Raw genomic sequence first — 18,159 nt, forward strand, 5'->3', positions numbered from 1 at the left:
TAATAAAATTTATATCATATGGAATACGGCATTACTATAATGTGTAATATACGTATGATTTTTTTTTAATTTGGAAAAATGCTGTTTATGAAAACATAGATTTAATAAATTTTCTATTACGTAAATTAAAAAAATTAACAAGTTATGTAAACGAAACAATTGTAAATTGAAATAATAACGTAATTATTTAGAAAGTCAAACCGAAGACGGAGGGGGGGGGGCTTTATTTAACTACTTTGTACATTCACCTGACAATAAATACGATATATTTGAATTTAACCTGAAACCCCTATCTAAGAAATAACACGGTTCGTAAACCGCAGCAGTTCTGAAGGAAAAGTTTAACTTTTCTTTTTTTCATCCAATTATACATAAACCCTTATCCCTGAGTTGCTTCCGGGCCTTGATAAGTAGTGATAACCTTTAAAAAAAAAAAAAAGAATAAAATCCAATAAAAAATAATGGCAACTCTAAAAATCTGAATTTTGATTGAAAATCTGAACTAAAACTAGTACGGTCCGTATTCTGCATATACTGAGGAAAGATGTAGTATTTTTTTTTACATAAATCGCAGCGTCGTATGAAAAACAATAAACTAAGGAATATATATTTTATAGAATACTGTATTACTATCAGGTGTAAAAAAATATATTATGAATTTTTTTTAATCTAAAAAAAAAATGTTGTTTATGAAAACATAGATTTAATAATTTTACTGTTGTACAAATTAAAACTCTATGAAACAATTTGTTAAATTGAAATAATAACGTTATTATTAAGAAAGCTAAAGGTGATAGGACGGGGGCTTTATTTAACTACTTTTTTACTTTCATCTAACCATAAATACTATAAATTTGAAGTTAACCTAAATAGCACGACTTATAAACTGCAGAACTCCGGAAGGAAAAGATTTTACATTTTTATTATTCACCTGAAAATCGAAATATTGAACTTTAAGAACAACCAATGGGATCTACTTTGTCATGTCGCAGTAATAAACTTATCCGAAAATTACGAAAAACGGTGAGGTAGAAAATTAATGATTATCTAGCGGGACATGTGGACATTCCACAGGGGACACATTCATATGTAATATATTGGTGTTCACATTCTGTAGATGTTCAGTTTAAATAGAGACGCTCTGATATTGTACATATTTACTATGCCTCCCCACGGGACAGAGTTAGACACCAGGGTCGTTTTTTAACCTGGAGAAAAGGTACAAAAATAAAAATTGTCTCAGTCGTGAAGGGTTCTCCTCCACCGAAAGAGAACAAGAAATTGAAGTGCAGCTTCTGAAGAACAGATGGTATTTATTTGCTCCCCCACCGAGCAAATTAGGCACAAGGCCGATTTTTAATGTGAAGAGTGAAGGGAGGGGGAAGGGAAAAAGGGGACCAGCTCCCGAGAGGTGGGAAATAGGAGCTGGTTAAAGGTCAGGCATGTGGGGTTGCCCCCACATCTGGTCTTTGCTAGTCATAGCTAATCATAGCTTGCAGCATCTGCCGGAACAGATACTACACTTTGATCTTGACCCGAAGGCCAAGAAATGTACTCTGATAGCGAATCTTTATTTCTGATGAAATGGTTAAGATTTACAAAACTTTCAGAAAAAATAGCTTCTTTGTTACGATTACATTTTTTTTTATTTAGCAAATCTTTTTTTTTTTTAGTTAATTTTATTCCAAACGTAATTTCCTTATCGTTTTTCGTTATTTTTGCATATGTCCATTACTGTTACATGATAATTAAGTGTATACAATTGGTTTTAATTGAAAGTTTATAGTTCGAATAGAGATCTAAAAAAAAAAAGCAACTACAAAATTCTGTTTGAGATTTTATTATTTAGCAATTTTGAGAAAAAAAAATTTAATGTGAATTTTATTTTGTATTTATGATTCGGTTAGGGAACCCCCCACTAATTTATTATTTTATTGTGAAACTAGCGGGGGTAACCGGCGTTTCCCGGTTGTTTGGGCATGTGTGTAAGAGGGGGGGTAAAGTAAAGAATAAGCAGTGTAATAACCCTGGTTAACTATTTTAAAAAGAACCGCTCACCACCACCCCCCAAAAAATAGCGAACAAAAGTATAACTTTTTTTAAAAAAGAAATAAAGCGTAAGAAAAAAATGGCATAAATAACCCTTCGATTCGCTTAAGTCCATGGTGCGTTTCAGCCAGTGGGGGGAAAAACGAAAAGGAATATATTCCATTCCAGTTTTTTTTAAGCAACTACGAAGTAACGAAACCCCAAACCGGCGTTTCTTCGTACTGTCCTTTGAGAACGATCTTGCAACGGTGTAAGTGGTAGCGGGGGGTAGCAGGAATTTATTAGAGAGAAAAGAATTTACAACTTCCATTGATTCTAACCGATTTTGGCAGTGAACTCTCAGCAGAGAATATAGGAATCTACGAATATCGAGGAAGTTTAGAGGTAATAGGCCTATAACACACTTCAGGTAATGTGCTGCAGATTTTGCATATTACATTTGCATGAAATGTCTTGATTTTCAATCATATTAAGGTCAAAATAAGAGGGTAAAAATGAGTTAATTTCATATATATTTTATTTCTGTGAAAAAAAAAAATTTACAAAATGAAAATTTTCTAATAATAAATTGTTTTCTCTAATCAACATTTGTTTTCTATAATAATTATTTTTATAATCCAGAATACAAATTTTTAGGGACACAAAAGTTTAAAAATAATTGCCAACAATAGTGGATGAAACGTTTTCAATTTAACATTTATATTTCTGGTATAAAAATGTTTTTTGTCCAGAATTCCCCTACATTGAAAAAGTCACACTGGTTCTTGCGTAGATTAGGGATTTTATAAATTTATCTATTTCAATGAAAACAGAATTACGTACTTTCCTGTCATGTCAAAATAATTATAAATTCCAAAAATTACGAAATCCATTAAAAAAATAATTTCAAGTATAATAGAATTTCTCAAATTATTGCGTTTTATGGTGAAGAGTTATGAGACCAATTCAGTATGACAAACAGTCTTACCTCACTTGACACATTGACTAAAATCAAAGGGTTCCTTTTTGTACAGAACGTAATTTGGGTGTTTTTTTGTTAAAAATACATCTAGCACATTTACTGGATCATTATGAGTAAATTTATAAACTTATGCTAATTGCGACATAACACGTAAGTACATAACATGACACTTTATTTTTTTTTATATTTTGTGTTTCATGTCAATTACTTATTTTTCAGATTAAAAAAAATGACTTTATCGTCGGGATCAGTTTTGAACTATAACGTTGAACACCTACATTGTGAACTAATATTTACCTTTCAATGATTTTTATAATTAATTTATTCAACTACAAAACTTTGTCAGTTTCCTATGTCGTGTATGACCGCCATTAGATTTTAAAACCAGGTATTATGGCCTTAAAAAAAAAACAAAGAGCGAAAACAGAACTAGTAAACAAATATTGTTATGATTGTATCAATATAAAAGATATTCAGCATAGTTATGATTGTATCAATTTAAAAGATATTCAGCATAGTTATGATTGTATCAATTTAAAAGATATTCAGCATAGTTATGATTGTATCAATATAAAAGATATTCATCATAGTTAATATTGTATCAATATAAAAGATATTCATCATAGTTATGATTGTATCAATATAAAAGATATTCATCATAGTTATGATTGTATCAATATAAAAGATATTCATCATAGTTATGATTGTATCAATTTAAAAAATTATTCAGCATAGTTATGATTGTATCAATTTAAAAGATATTCAGCATAGTTATGATTGTATCAATTTAAAAGATATTCAGCATAGTTATGATTGTATCAATTTAAAAGATATTCAGCATAGTTATGATTGTATCAATTTAAAAGATATTCATCATAGTTATGATTGTATCAATATAAAAGATATTCATCATAGTTATGATTGTATCAATTTAAAAGATATTCATCATAGTTATGATTGTATCAATTTAAAAGATATTCATCATAGTTATGATTGTATCAATTTAAAAGATATTCATCATAGTTATGATTGTATCAATTTAAAAGATATTCATCATAGTTATGATTGTATCAATATAAAAGATATTCATCATAGTTATGATTGTATCAATTTAAAAGATATTCATCATAGTCATGATTGTATCAATATAAAAAATATCCATCATAGTTATGATTGTATCAATATAAAAGATATTCATCATAGTCATGATTGTATCAATTTAAAAGATATTCATCATAGTTATGATTGTATCAATTTAAAAGATATTCATCATAGTTATGATTGTATCTATATATAAGATATTCATCATAGTTATGATTGTATCAATTTAAAAGATATTCATCATAGTTATGATTGTATCAATTTAAAAGATATTCATCATAGTTATGATTGTATCAATTTAAAAGATATTCATCATAGTTATGATTGTATCAATATAAAAGATATTCATCATAGTTATGATTGTATCAATATAAAAGATATTCATCATAGTTATGATTGTATCTATATAAAAGATATTCATCATAGTTATGATTGTATCAATTTAAAAGATATTCATCATAGTTATGATTGTATCAATTTAAAAGATATTCATCATAGTTATGATTGTATCAATTTAAAAGATATTCATCATAGTTATGATTGTATCAATTTAAAAGATATTCATCATAGTTATGATTGTATCAATTTAAAAGATATTCATCATAGTCATGATTGTATCAATTTAAAAGATATTCATCATAGTCATGATTGTATCAATATAAAAAATATCCATCATAGTTATGATTGTATCAATATAAAAGATATTCATCATAGTCATGATTGTATCAATTTAAACGATATTCATCATAGTTATGATTGTATCAATATAAAAGATATTCATCATAGTTATGATTGTATCAATATAAAAGCGAAATCTTTAAATAATCTTTCTTAAAGAGTCAAGCAAATTCACTTATTATGAAAATTAAAAAAAATATTTTAACACGAATCACTTTATATAATATTGGCAATAAATAATAAAATTTTATATAATTTATTTTTCTTTGCAGATGTTCCTGCTTGAACGGTTGTGTGTAATCTGAACGGGTCTATATTTTCTTTAACATTTTCTACAGATAAAATCATATTGGTGTTTGTAAGATATAAACCGACATCTGTGGCAAAAACATATCTCAAATCCTAATATTTATTAGAAGAAATTCTAAATAATTTGTTATAACAAAATTGTTATTCTTACACGGTAAATATAAACCATGTTATTGTTTAGTATATGAATTTTCATTTTCTCAATAAAGATATCTAGTGAAACATATACAGCCACACTAGAGAAAATCCTCATTTTTGTACGATTTTTTCTCACACAGAAAATCTAATATATGACATATGATAAAACACGCTGAGGATTTGTGTGAAATTTTTTGTTCTGATAAATCAAATATAGCAAAACCCGTAAGAACTCACTCTGGAGAAAAGCCATATTCTCCTGAACAATTTCAATATTCACGTTCTGAGGAACCAAATCTAGCGATGCATATGAGTACTCTCACTGGAGAAAACCCAGATTCTCGGGAACAATGTCAATATTCACGTTCTGAGGAACCAAATCTAGCGATGCATATGAGTACTCTCACTAGAGAAAAGCCAGATTCTAATGAACAATGTCAATATTCACGTTCTGAGGAAGCAAATCTTGCGATGCATGTGAGTACTCACACTGGGGAGAAGCCATATTCTCCCGTAGAATGTCAATATTCATGTTCTGAGAAACCAAATCTAGCGATGGATGTCAGTACTCACACTCGAGAAAAACTATATTCTTGGGAACAATATCAATATTCACGTTCTGAAAAATCAAATCTAGCGAAACATATGAGAAGTCATACTGGAGGAAAGCCATATTCTTGTGAACAATGTGGATCTTCATGTTCAAAAAAATCAAATCTAGAGATACACATAAGATCTCACACTGGAGAAAAGCCATATTCTTGTGAACTTTGTAAATATTCATGTTCACAAAAATCAGACCTAAATAAACATATGAGAATTCACTCTGGAGAAAAACCATATTCTTGTAAACTATGTGATTATTCATGTGCACACAAACATCATCTAACGAACCACATGAGATTTCACGTTAGGGGAAACCCATATTCTTGTGAAAAATGTGTATTTTCATGTTTTACTAAAAAAGATCTAACGAAACATATGAGATACCATAAAACGTGAAAACCATATTCATGTGAACAATGTTAAGATTAAAGTTCTTGTAAACAAAATCTTGCGAAACATTTCAGAACTCACACTTGATAAACTTGTAAACAATGAGTTTATTATTGTTCTTATACCCAAGATAAAGGAGAGAAATGAGACAATTTCCTATATAGTCTTGATAAAATTCATGCAGATCCGTGTATCTCCATCATTAGTAGCAACAAAGAATACAGAATTAAAAACTCATAATGGATTTTTATCAAAAGAAAGTGTTTTGCTATCACTAATCCAAATTTGTAGCAAATTAAAATCCTGGCTGAGAAAATTAAAGAACGTGACACAATTGAAAAGAAAAATAATTCACTGGTTCGACCCCAAAATAAACTGTCGTCGACTAAAATATCTTTGTTTTTAATGAAAACACAAATATCATTTCTCATAATTAAAAAAGAGAATCACAATTGGCTTCATTCAACAATGCATCAGAAACACATTTTAAACTACACTACCATTCATTGGTTGATTCATTTGAATAGTTTTAACCATGGCATCTCATCACTTACAACCATGATATTATTTGTGTATTGACTCCCCTATACGTCCCTTATCATCATCAGCTAATCACGCAAAACTCTCAAACCGTCACTCGTTTCCATCAATGGCAAAGACTCACTTTATCTTGTTCGTTATTATCACACCGTCACTCACTGGTTCTTTCTCGTTACTATCAATGGCAAAGCTACTGGACAATAACCTTAGAAATTGCGGAAGCAGATGATCAATAAGTGCAGAGTATGGAAATGTAGGGATGAGCTCATTTGTCAAATGTCAAACTACGAGAATTACAACGACCAATGAATTTTTGATCAAAAGAAAGTTTTTTCCCCCCAACTACGTCCCTTATCAACAGTTAATAATGTAAAACTCCCAAACCGTCACTCGCTGGTTCATCCTCCCTACTTCCAATGGCAAAGCTATTGCAAACAACTGGACAGTAACTTTAGAAATTGCGAAACCCGATTGTCAATGGCCAGAGTATAGGAATGTAGAGAAGAGACAGGTTGCCAAACTACGAGAATTACAAGGACAGAAATAAAGAGTTTCTGCTGCTATTCAAAGTTGTAACATCCAACACACTTCATCTGCAGCTTAACCAGATATCTTAAGCTGCAGGACTCTAAATTATGAGTCTCGCAATTAAAAAAAAAACAAAAAACAAAGGCCGTCCTGAGCAAAAGAAACTAAAAAAAAAAAAAAAAAAAAAAAAAAAAACAAGACCACATACTTATAACGGAGGCTCCAGAATCGGTTGAATTTTTGCAGAAAAGAAATTGTTGCAGCTAAAGCAATTTATCGCCTCTTACAGCGTTGAGGCGGCTACAGAAGAGAACCTACATTATTTCATTATCTTGTATATAAATAATATAAGAGACGCAATTTTCCCTATCTTGATGAAACTACATTAGATTGACAACAGATGGCACATAAAAACTTACTACGTTTACGTCATTAGTCATTACGTTATCTTACTATAGACCGCAATTACATACACATTAGTACAAGTACATTAAGTCCTAGAAGCGCCATGATCATCATCATCCTAACCTAAAGAGAAAGTAGCTTAAATTTCACCCTCACTTTACCGACAACTCTTACGACACCATTTATATCATTCTACACCGAGTACTTTTATACTTTTACATACTTTTCACGACTACACATTTCTTACACATACGCTTATTCTTACCCATTAAATCCGACAAAATAAGGATTTCTCCCTGTTAAATATCTGGCGCCGCTGATTGGATGAGAACTATTCATTCTACCATACCAACATTCGGTTATTCCACCAAATAAACGAACACTTATCAATTATTAAAGACGCCGCCATTTTCCGGTACGTGCACAATAATCTTACGTTTTATTTATTATTCATGGATTTGTTCCGCTTTTACACTCTGATCTTCTATTATTTACTTGTGAAAATGTTACAGTCCCAAAACATAAATGCTGACCAGCTACGCGATACAAGTCCTGTTTATAGACACTCGGAGTGAGGGACAGTTACAGATAGATACATCGAGTGGGAATGAGAGAGACGGTGTGAAATAAGCCGTTTTTATTTTTAACGGAGCTGACATCAATGTTTATGCTTGTAAATCAAAAATAATTGTGTGATAAAGCTCTGCCTGTCGTACCGGTGCATTGTATTTTATAAGGATTGAAATTGAATAATGGTTGTTTTTTTACAAGAATGTTTACACATTTAACTTGCGTGAAAATTCCAAATTATCCATCGAGAATGGAGTTGGCATTTTTCTTTTTCCAAAAACGAAACTGACTTTGCATTGATAAAATTGTTTGCCATACCGTTGATTTTTTTTCCTCCCCTAAATAATAAAATCTATTAAAGTTTATTATTAAAAGACTGTTTATACATTTGTAAAGCAAATAAAAATATATTGAAAAATAAACGTTGAGTATTTTTTTTTACAAAATCACATGCAACGGGGATAGTTTATTTAGTAAAATCCATTGAAAGTGGTCGGTGGTTCTATGAGAAAATAAAGCTGTGTACGCATTATAAATGTTTCTTTTCTGTGTCTTATGTTATACATAAGTACATTAGGGGTCATTTCGAGTTAAAAGTTTATTTACTGCACTCATCTGGACTAGAGAGAATCATGATTTAAATGTGTATGTCTCGTCTAAATAACTGACGATGAATATCTAATATGGCCGACAAGACGGGTGATTAAAAAGTCAGATCGAGCGTACCGCGTACCGGAAAACGAAATGAGACTAACGAAAGGAGACCTCATTTGATCTCATTTCGTTTTCCGGTACGCTCGATCTGACTTTTTGATCACCCGTCTTGTCGGCCATATCAGAGAATTAATTATCGTTAATTATTTAGACGAGACATACACATTTAAATCATGATTTTCTCTAGTCCAGATGAGTGCAGTAAATAAACTTTTAACTCGAAATGACCCCTAATGTACTAATGTATAACGTAAGACACAGAAAAGAAATATTTATAATGCGTACACAGCTTTATTTTCTCATAGAACCACCGAGTGCTTTCAATGGATTTTACCGTTTATTTTTACAAGAATGTTTATACATTTGTCTATCGATAAAACATAAAAAATATACAGGAAAAACACGTTTGCTGTTGTGACAAATTCATGTGACAATTAACTTCATTCCATTTATTTCTTTTTGTTTGTGTATGCAAAGTTATTTGTGGATTTTTCTTACGACCTTCCCAACCTAAGTATAAATACATCCAACCACTCCATGTTTAGAACGGCTTATGAAATAAACATCCCGACCTCCTTGTGTTAAGAACGGCTTCTGAGGTTGGGAGGTGTTTATTCCGATAGCCATTCTTAACATAGGGAGGCTGGGGGTTTTAGTAATACGTGGACTTAATGATACTCTGTCGTTTCTTTTATTTTTCCTATTAAAATCATTCTTTTACTTTTTATTTAATTTTTTTAACGTCTGTTCGTTCGCATTTATTTTTTGATCGATCGATATAATTTAATATAATTCGGCGGTTTTTGTCGTTCGCTGGGCATTGCCCAAAGAGAATCCCGGATAAAAGACTCTACTTAAATCTGCAGAAGTACCGAAGTTTGAAAATGAGTACATGTTCTTTTTTAATACTAAATGCGTTGAATAATACAAAGTACAATTTGGGGTACTTATGTATTTTTGGTGCTGAAATAATCTTGTTTTTATTTACAAAGATATTTTAACCTTCGGAAGGGGAGGGTGTTTTGTCAGTATTACAAAATATTTTTTTTTGTTTTTGTTTCATATATTATTTTAATTTGAATTCATTACTGAGATGTGGCAAGTTTTAACGCACAAGCAGAAATGCTTCACATATAAAAACATCAGGCGGTTCTTTGATATGACAAAATGAATGTTTCTGTTTAGAGCACAAATGAACCAAGATACTTCGGAAGGTGTTTTGTCAAATTTTTATATATATATTATTTTAATTTGAATTCATTATTGAGATGTGGCAAGTTTAATTTACGCACAAGCAGAAAGGCTCGACATATAAAAACACCAGGCGGTTCTTTGATATGACAAAAAATTACAAAATGAATGTTTCTGTTCAAAGCACAAATGAACCAAGATATTTGTCTTTTGTATATTAAACTTAAATTCAAGCCATTATCACCACCCAAGCAGAAAGGCCCGGCGCATTAAATCAACAGTCGTTCTTTGACGTGACTGCGGCGCGTTCGAAATGAATGATTCTATTTAGATCACAAGTGAAGCACGATACTTGATTTTGCATTTAAAATTTTAAGCCACGTTTTGGCCAAGTGGCGCAGTTGATAGAGACTACGGTTCCAGATGAGCATTGTCTGAAGATAACGGTTTCAATCCTACCCAAAGCCGGCCAGATGCTTACTTGGCCAAAACGTGGTGAGACAACAACAACTACAGATGGCAGGGATTGCTGAGAATGCAGTTAGGAGATTCGACGTTTCTATCCGTCGCGGTTACCACCTGACGAAGGCCAGAGGAATAGTTGGGCGAAACGTCGTGAAACAACAACCAATAAAGATGAGAATAAGTCCGCAATAAATATTCTTTTGTTTTGCTTGTGTATGCAAAGTTATTTCTATTTTTCTTACGTAGTATAAACACAGCCAACCTCCCCATGTTAAGAACGGCTTTCGAAAGGAACACAGTCCAACCTCCCTGTGTTAAGAGCGGCTTCTGAGGTTGGTGGTTTTTATTCCTAAAGCCGTTCTTAATATGGGGGATTGTTTATAATACGTTGACACAATGATACTCTGCCTTTTTTTATATATATTCTTCTTTTTTTTATTAAAATCGTTCTTAATATGGGAGGTTGGGGTTGTTTATAATACGTTGACACAATACTCTGCCCTTTTTTATATATATTTTTCTTATTAAAATCATTCCTTTACATTTTTCTTATTTTTATCGCCTGTTGGCTCGTACTCGTTTCTCTTTGCGCAGTCTGTATAATCTGCCGGTTTCCATCGTTCCCCGGACGTTGCCTACCGAGAATCACGGAAAAATCTACTAAAAACTGAAGAAGATCCGAAGTTTTACAATGAATACATGTTCTTTTTTATATTAAAAACGTTGAACGATGAAGCATACAATTTTGTGTACCTATGTATTTTTGGTACCGTGCTGAAATAATATTGTTTTTTTTATTTCCAATGCGATTTAAACCTTTGAAAGGGGGGGGCAATATTAAAAAAATAGGGTGAAACTTGAATTTTACCTGAAAACAATATTCACAAATAACCCGGTACCAAAATGCATAACCAATGTAGAAGATGCATGAATTTTTTTTAGATTTCTTAAAAATGTGTATGTCTATGGCTTCAAAAACATCAATACACAGGAACGATTTTTGTCTTGCATTTACATTATTTTTGTATGTTTTTAAAAGTATTAGCAGTTATCTTGCGTATAAGGACAAGATCAACGAAGAGTATCATCACGGTTATTCCATAAAGTATTTAAGTCGGCAATTATAGCCGGTGTTACGATGTTAATGGCATGTTTTTCTAGTCCATCTGCACAATCCAAATATTAAAAAGAGGTCTCAAAATCAGTTACCACAACCAAGACCGATAGGGACTGCAAAAATTCACCACAAAATCACCCTATATGTAACACGATGTAACTTTATTATAAATTAATATTATCAGTATAACTTTTGTACCATTTAAAAGATAGACAAAATAAACCAGTGATAATAAAAAAAAAAAAATTCATCTAACGAAAATTACGAGACCAAAATCGTGTTTACATAATTGGCGCTTTAAAATAACGTTCCCATGTAGTAGACATTCTGACTGTGAAAACATGCCCGTATTTAATAAATCTAGCAAAAATCAACTAATGGTCAGATTTTCGTAAAATTTTCGATACTTATCCATTTTAGAATGAAATGACATATAACATGCAGGTAATATCCCTTGATAGCGTATGGTGGTTATGTGAGAAAATAAAGCTGTGTACGCATTATGTTTCTTTTCCGTGTCTTATGTTATACATTAGTATATTAGGGGTCATCTCGAGTTAAAAGTTTATTTACTGCACCCATCTGAACTAGAGAAAATCATGATTTAAATGTGTATGTCTCGTGTAAATTACTAACGATGAATATCTAATATGGCCGACCAGACGGGTGATCAAAAAGTCAGATCGAGCGTACCGGAAAACGAAATGAAATTGACAACTGGCCATTTTTTTTGGTTTTGTTTTAGTTTGAATTTTGCGCTTTTCGGATTATTTCGTTATGTTTTCTTTTCTTGGTGGATATTTTTTTTTTGGCCGTGTTTGTTTTTTTTTTTTTTGTTTTCTTTGAGGAGGAGGGAGTTTTTTTAAGGAGTACCTTTCATTTTCTTGAATAAAAAAAAACTTATTAGACGAGAACACGACAGTTTTGACATTGATAATTATTTTTTATTCAAACGTAAAAAAAAAAAATCAATTTCAATTTGGCTTGTACTTTAGCTTTCTTGTTTTCTTTTACAAATGTGAAATACAAAACAGCTAAAACAACTTATTTTTACTCATGTAGAATAAAAAATAATTTTACGTTATATTTTTAAGTTAGATATATTTTTAATTTAAAATGAAAAATAATTTAGACAACTTTTAATGTTAACATTAGCAACTAAACAGAAAACAAACTGTTATATTCTATATATTGTGGGCGAGAAAATGTGTATGATGGTAAAACAAGAATACGATAACTGATTAAGTTAAACGTATATTTATTTACCACAAATCAGATGAGGTTTTTGTTTGAATCTTTTATCGGCATCTATAATGGTCACAATAAAGTCTTGTTAAGTTGTAAGGGTCGTCTAGAGGCGAGAGCAGGGTTTAGAGACGGTTCGTCTGTTAAAACGTGGTTGTTCCATGACGCGGGGTATAGGCGTGGCTTGTCTGATCGTAACGTTGTGGAAATGTCGCGTGATACGGTAACTATCGAATAACCATAAAAACAAACAAATAAATACAGTTCACTTGTGAATAGAAAATCCCGTAGCGGCTGCGATTTTCTGGTCGGACACGTGTTGCACCTTTTTCCTTTCTTTTTTTTTCCAGAAGTCCGCCCGGACTACCCCGCAGATGTTCGAAAATCCCCTTTTCTCCGCACTCGAGATGACAAAAACTTCCGTTTCTCGCATCAGAGCAAGATCTCATCTTGTAACAGCACCCTTAGATCTTACCATGATTCGAGACTGTTGCCATGTGGTCGTCGCCCTCCTGCATGTGCATGTTTTTTTTACCTTGTCTGGTGGCACATAACAAAGTCTTGAAAGCGTGTTGGGAGTCGTCCGCGTCGCTTCATTTGTGCTGTGATGCCCCCTGACCCCCTGACGAAAATGTGGGGAGTCGAGTCAATGGGTGATCGAGAATTTGGCTTGGCGTGGATGGAGGCGGAGGTGGAAGTGGTAGATCCCTGTGTTGTAGGTTATTTGGTCGCGGTATGAGTCGGCGGATGTGTCCGCGGTGAACCCAATCTGTTTCACCATTTTCATTTTTTACTTGGATCAGCAAACCGTTCGTTTTGGTGACTACAAAATCACCTATCCAAGGCAGGTGTGACGAGTGTGCTATTGTGGATTTCGGTCGGTGGAGTAGTACTCTGTCGCCAACCCGTATAGGGTCTTTAAAGGTGCCTTGGTTTAGTTTTGCTTCCATTTTTTGGTCACCCTCATTGTTCGCCAGGGCAACTCGTTGGTGCACCTGTCGAAGCAAAGCGTCTATCTGCATACCATAAACACCTGGATTGTTATTAGCAATGTCTTGGCGAGGGATCTTCGGTAGACCGATGTGTGGTTGGCAGTCGGTGATAACTAAGTGTGGGGATGCGCCAGTGGCAGTGTTGGCTGTGGCATTCATCGAGGATACTATGGATTCGAGGACGTCCGTCCATTCACAATTTCTATCTGTGCAGATCATGTAGAGAGCATTCTTTAAAGTCCGGTGTTGCCTCTCGATGTTCCCTGAACTTTGTGGTTGCCATGGGCAGTGAGGTTCCCGGATGATTGAGGTTAGTTTGCAGAAATCCTTGTAGACCTCGCCAGTTAAATGGGTTCCTCGGTTGGAGGAGACGATGCGGGGAATCTCGCAGTGACAAAGAAAGAACTGATAGAGCCAGCGAGCTGCGTCGATTGCGCGGTCTCTGGCACATGGTATGGCCATGAGGTGACAGCTGAAGCTGTCTAGCATAGTTACTATGTACCGTTTGCTCTTTGAGAGGGTCAGTGAGACAAAGTCTATGTACACAACTTTGAATGGCTTTCCTCCTCTCCTGAAATGGCCCGTGGGCCAGTCCTGGTGCATGCCATAGTTTCCCTTACGTTTAGCGCAGGTTTGACATGACTGGACATATGCCTTGATGTCGCGATCTTTAAATTCCTATCAGTAGCTGGCTAGGTGTTCCTGCATGCGAATAATCCCAGAGTGGTTGATACAGTCGTGGGTCTGGTGGAGATATTTTGCGCGGAGTTTGTAGGGTACTACCAATTTTGGTGTGCTTTTAGCGTCCCTGATCATCAGTACAGAGGTACCAGGTTCCAAATAGAATTGGTGCATGTGCTTGTTGTACAGCACAGTGCGATGGTCTTTGGGGGTGAAGTAGGGTAGCGTCCTGTCTTGAGGTTGCCGACTGAAGGGCTTTGATTTTTGAAAGTGTGTCATCAGAGATTTGTTCTGCTGCAATACTCATGTGTTCAGCTATCTCTACAACCGGGATGGTTGATGTGGTATGAAAAGCGAGGAATGAATCGACTACCTGCTTATGATGTTGGTGTATGTGTCCTAGGGAGTAGTTGGGATTTCGCCAAGGCACCAGGATGGGACGTAAATGTTTAGACTTGAGCCTTGGAGTGTGAAAACCTTCCCTGCAGGTGTTGCGTTCTGTCGTGTTAAATGTGTGTGAGGGAACTGCGATGATTTTCTTCCGGCCGTGTTCATCCTCTTGCATGAGTATAGCACCGCATGCGATATCGCTGGCGTCAGTGGTGAGGGTAAAGTCTGGGAATGAGATGATTGGTGGTAAAGCAAGGTGTTTCTTAATTTTCTCGAAGGCTTTCTTGGCACTTTCGGTCCAGACGAATGTCAGCCCAGGCTTGTTTAGTTCGTTTATGGGGCCCATCAGATTGGAGAACATATCCGTTCGGATGCTCTTATATAAGTGTGTCTCGATGAATTGTCGAATCCATACGAGGCGTCCAACGAGACTTTGTAACTCCTTTCTCGTTGTCGGGGGTTTCATGTCGATGATGGCACGTACGTATTCGGGGTCAGCCTTGAACCCGTCGCTATTCATGATGCGGCCGAGCAGTTTTGCTTCGGATGCAAGGAAAATGTATTTCTCCGGGTTTAGTTTTAACCCAAACTTGCGAAGAGCGATAAATAATTATTCCAGCGCAGTTATATATTCCCAAAGGTTTTGGCATGTACAAGATTATCGTCGATATATGATGATATATTCGCGCGTGAAGCCACTGTGTCTAGAGCATCGGCTATGCATTGGGAAAAGATTTGACCAGCGGATGTAAAACCGAAGGCTAGACGGGTGTATTGAAAACAACGTCCTTTCCAAGTAAAGGCCGTTTTATGGCGGTCAAGTTCATCGATAACAATTTGCCAATAGCCATTGCAGAGGTCGAGCGTCGTGAAGTACTTGTTTCCTTCGCCAATCTTGTTGAATGTGGAGTCAATTGTAGGCATCAGATATGGGTCAAGATCGACCAATACCTTGTTGAGGGTTCTCTTGAAGTTTGCAACCACTCGGATTTTTCCGTTTTTCTTACGGACGGCGAAAACGGGACTGTTAAATCCCTTAGGATCATCACAAGGTTCGATAACGCCCTCAGTCGCCATGCGAGAGATTTCCGCATCCACCTCATCCTCCAGCTTGGGCTATGGGATGTTGTTTTTGGCTCCTGGACTGGCCGTTGGTTGGAATGTGTATGGGTCTATAAAGGTGCCCCTTTTATTATCATCGGTGCCAAAGATGTCTGCATAGTTAATGAATAAATCGGTGGTGGCTTCTAATTTACTACAGTTGTGATGGTCTGGAAGTGATAGGCCCGCAGTTTGTTTCAGCCAGTCGAGTTTTTCGTTGAGAGTCAACCCACATCTTGCGGTGACCCATGGTTCCTCATTGGAATTAGCTTGGTCGCTGTGTGCTGGATCATGTAAGAAACTGGTGAAAGTCAAGCAGTTTTTCTGGCAGTTAATTAGATCATAAATTTATAATGCAAGTAAGGAAAAAACGAAAAAAACTTAACTGATGAAATGTTTCCTTGTCTCAACTACTGAATAGGAAAGCTGCTGACCAATTTTCAAATGTGAAAAATGACTCATGTAAGAACAAGTTAATGGCCTCTTCAGTGGTTTTGGAAGACAGATGCAAAAGCACCTTTGTTTTTGGTACTAGTGCCCTTATTGTAAAGGAAATAATTACTCACCTCTGGGGAGCTCCGGCAACAGAAAGTTGTTTGCTTCCTTGTGTTAGCTTTTATGAGGGCTTGGGCGCAAAATATCACGTGCACATGATTTTTCGTTTCGTGTGCAAAAACATTGTTCTATTTAAAGCGACTTGTGACAGAGACAAGCACCTGTTTTTTTTTGTGAGTACGCTCAGCTAATACGAATTGTCAACTAAGTGACCTTGTGGTCGCAACAGACGAATCTGTTGCAACGTCGTCAACAATCTTTCAGGGACCGTATCCTGGGAATTCGCCACAATTGATCCGTGCTGAAATAACGTTTAGAAAGCCATTCTTACCATGGAAGAGGAGGGTGTTTGTACCTATTTTATACTTTAATCTTAAAATTTAATAAAACTTTAAACTTGAAAACACTATTAAAAAAATAGCACGGATCAGTAAGTGCACTAGCACCTTGTTTTTATCTTCATAGGTAATCATGTGACTAATCAGGATGGAAATGTCTGCTGTCGTGATCAGTGCGTCGATGTCGCAGAAAGCGGGGGAAGTACCGTCGCCCAAGGTAATGTCGCAGGTCAGCTTACCCAAAATAGAGATGTTCCCTCCGATTCCCCTGATTCGTATGTCGGATCTGGACATGTGCTTTTTCGCATCTTCAGGTAAGCGAGAAATGGGGATGATACAAGTTGTGCATCCGGAATCCAGCATGCCCATATCGGAGAACATAATGCCATTGCTATGGAAGTTGATTTGGACAAGTGGTGATCGGAGATTAGGTTGGATTTGGAGGTTAAATGTGTGATGATGTTTAGTGGAGTCAAGGACCTGGGAACGAGTCATCACATCTCGCTTGGTCCCAACTGAAAATCCAGTTCGTTGAAAAGCGTCGCATGTTCACAGCTATTCTGATCACTATCTGTCCCAGGTAAACCGGTGTCAGTAGTCGCTATGTGTGCTTGAGCATGGGGAGTGTGAAAATACGGACACCTGTCGCCCATGAAGCATGCACGGCCTTGTAAAAATTTCTGCTCACTGCCTGTTGGCCGGTTTGGCCAGTGCCTTTTCTTGCCCGGCTGTGCTTCATGCTGGAGGAGGGGCCGGTGCGATCGTTCCTATTGCCAATGGATGGGTTGTTTCCATGCGTTCGGCGCAGATGCTGTTTAACTCTAGTAGCTGTAGCTTCACATCGGCTAATATCTCATCACTTTTGAGGCTGTATGGCTTATCGATATGTGTAGGGTGGTTCGCCATTAATGCATTGGTTTCATCGGCAGTGGTAATGTCCGTTTTGATGCCACGATCAAGGTAGCGTTGTGCATCGCTGGCTATACCGGCTACAGTGTAGTGTCTGTCTATGATTTTCACTAGTTGTGGGTAGATGTTGGGTGCCCATGCCTTGATCTTTTCGCTCATGAGCATGGCCCCATTAAGGAAAAAGCT

This window comes from Euprymna scolopes, chromosome 46, assembly GCF_053919585.1.
Source record: "Euprymna scolopes isolate OS-2025 chromosome 46, ASM5391958v1, whole genome shotgun sequence".
Lineage (NCBI taxonomy): Eukaryota > Metazoa > Mollusca > Cephalopoda > Sepiida > Sepiolidae > Euprymna > Euprymna scolopes.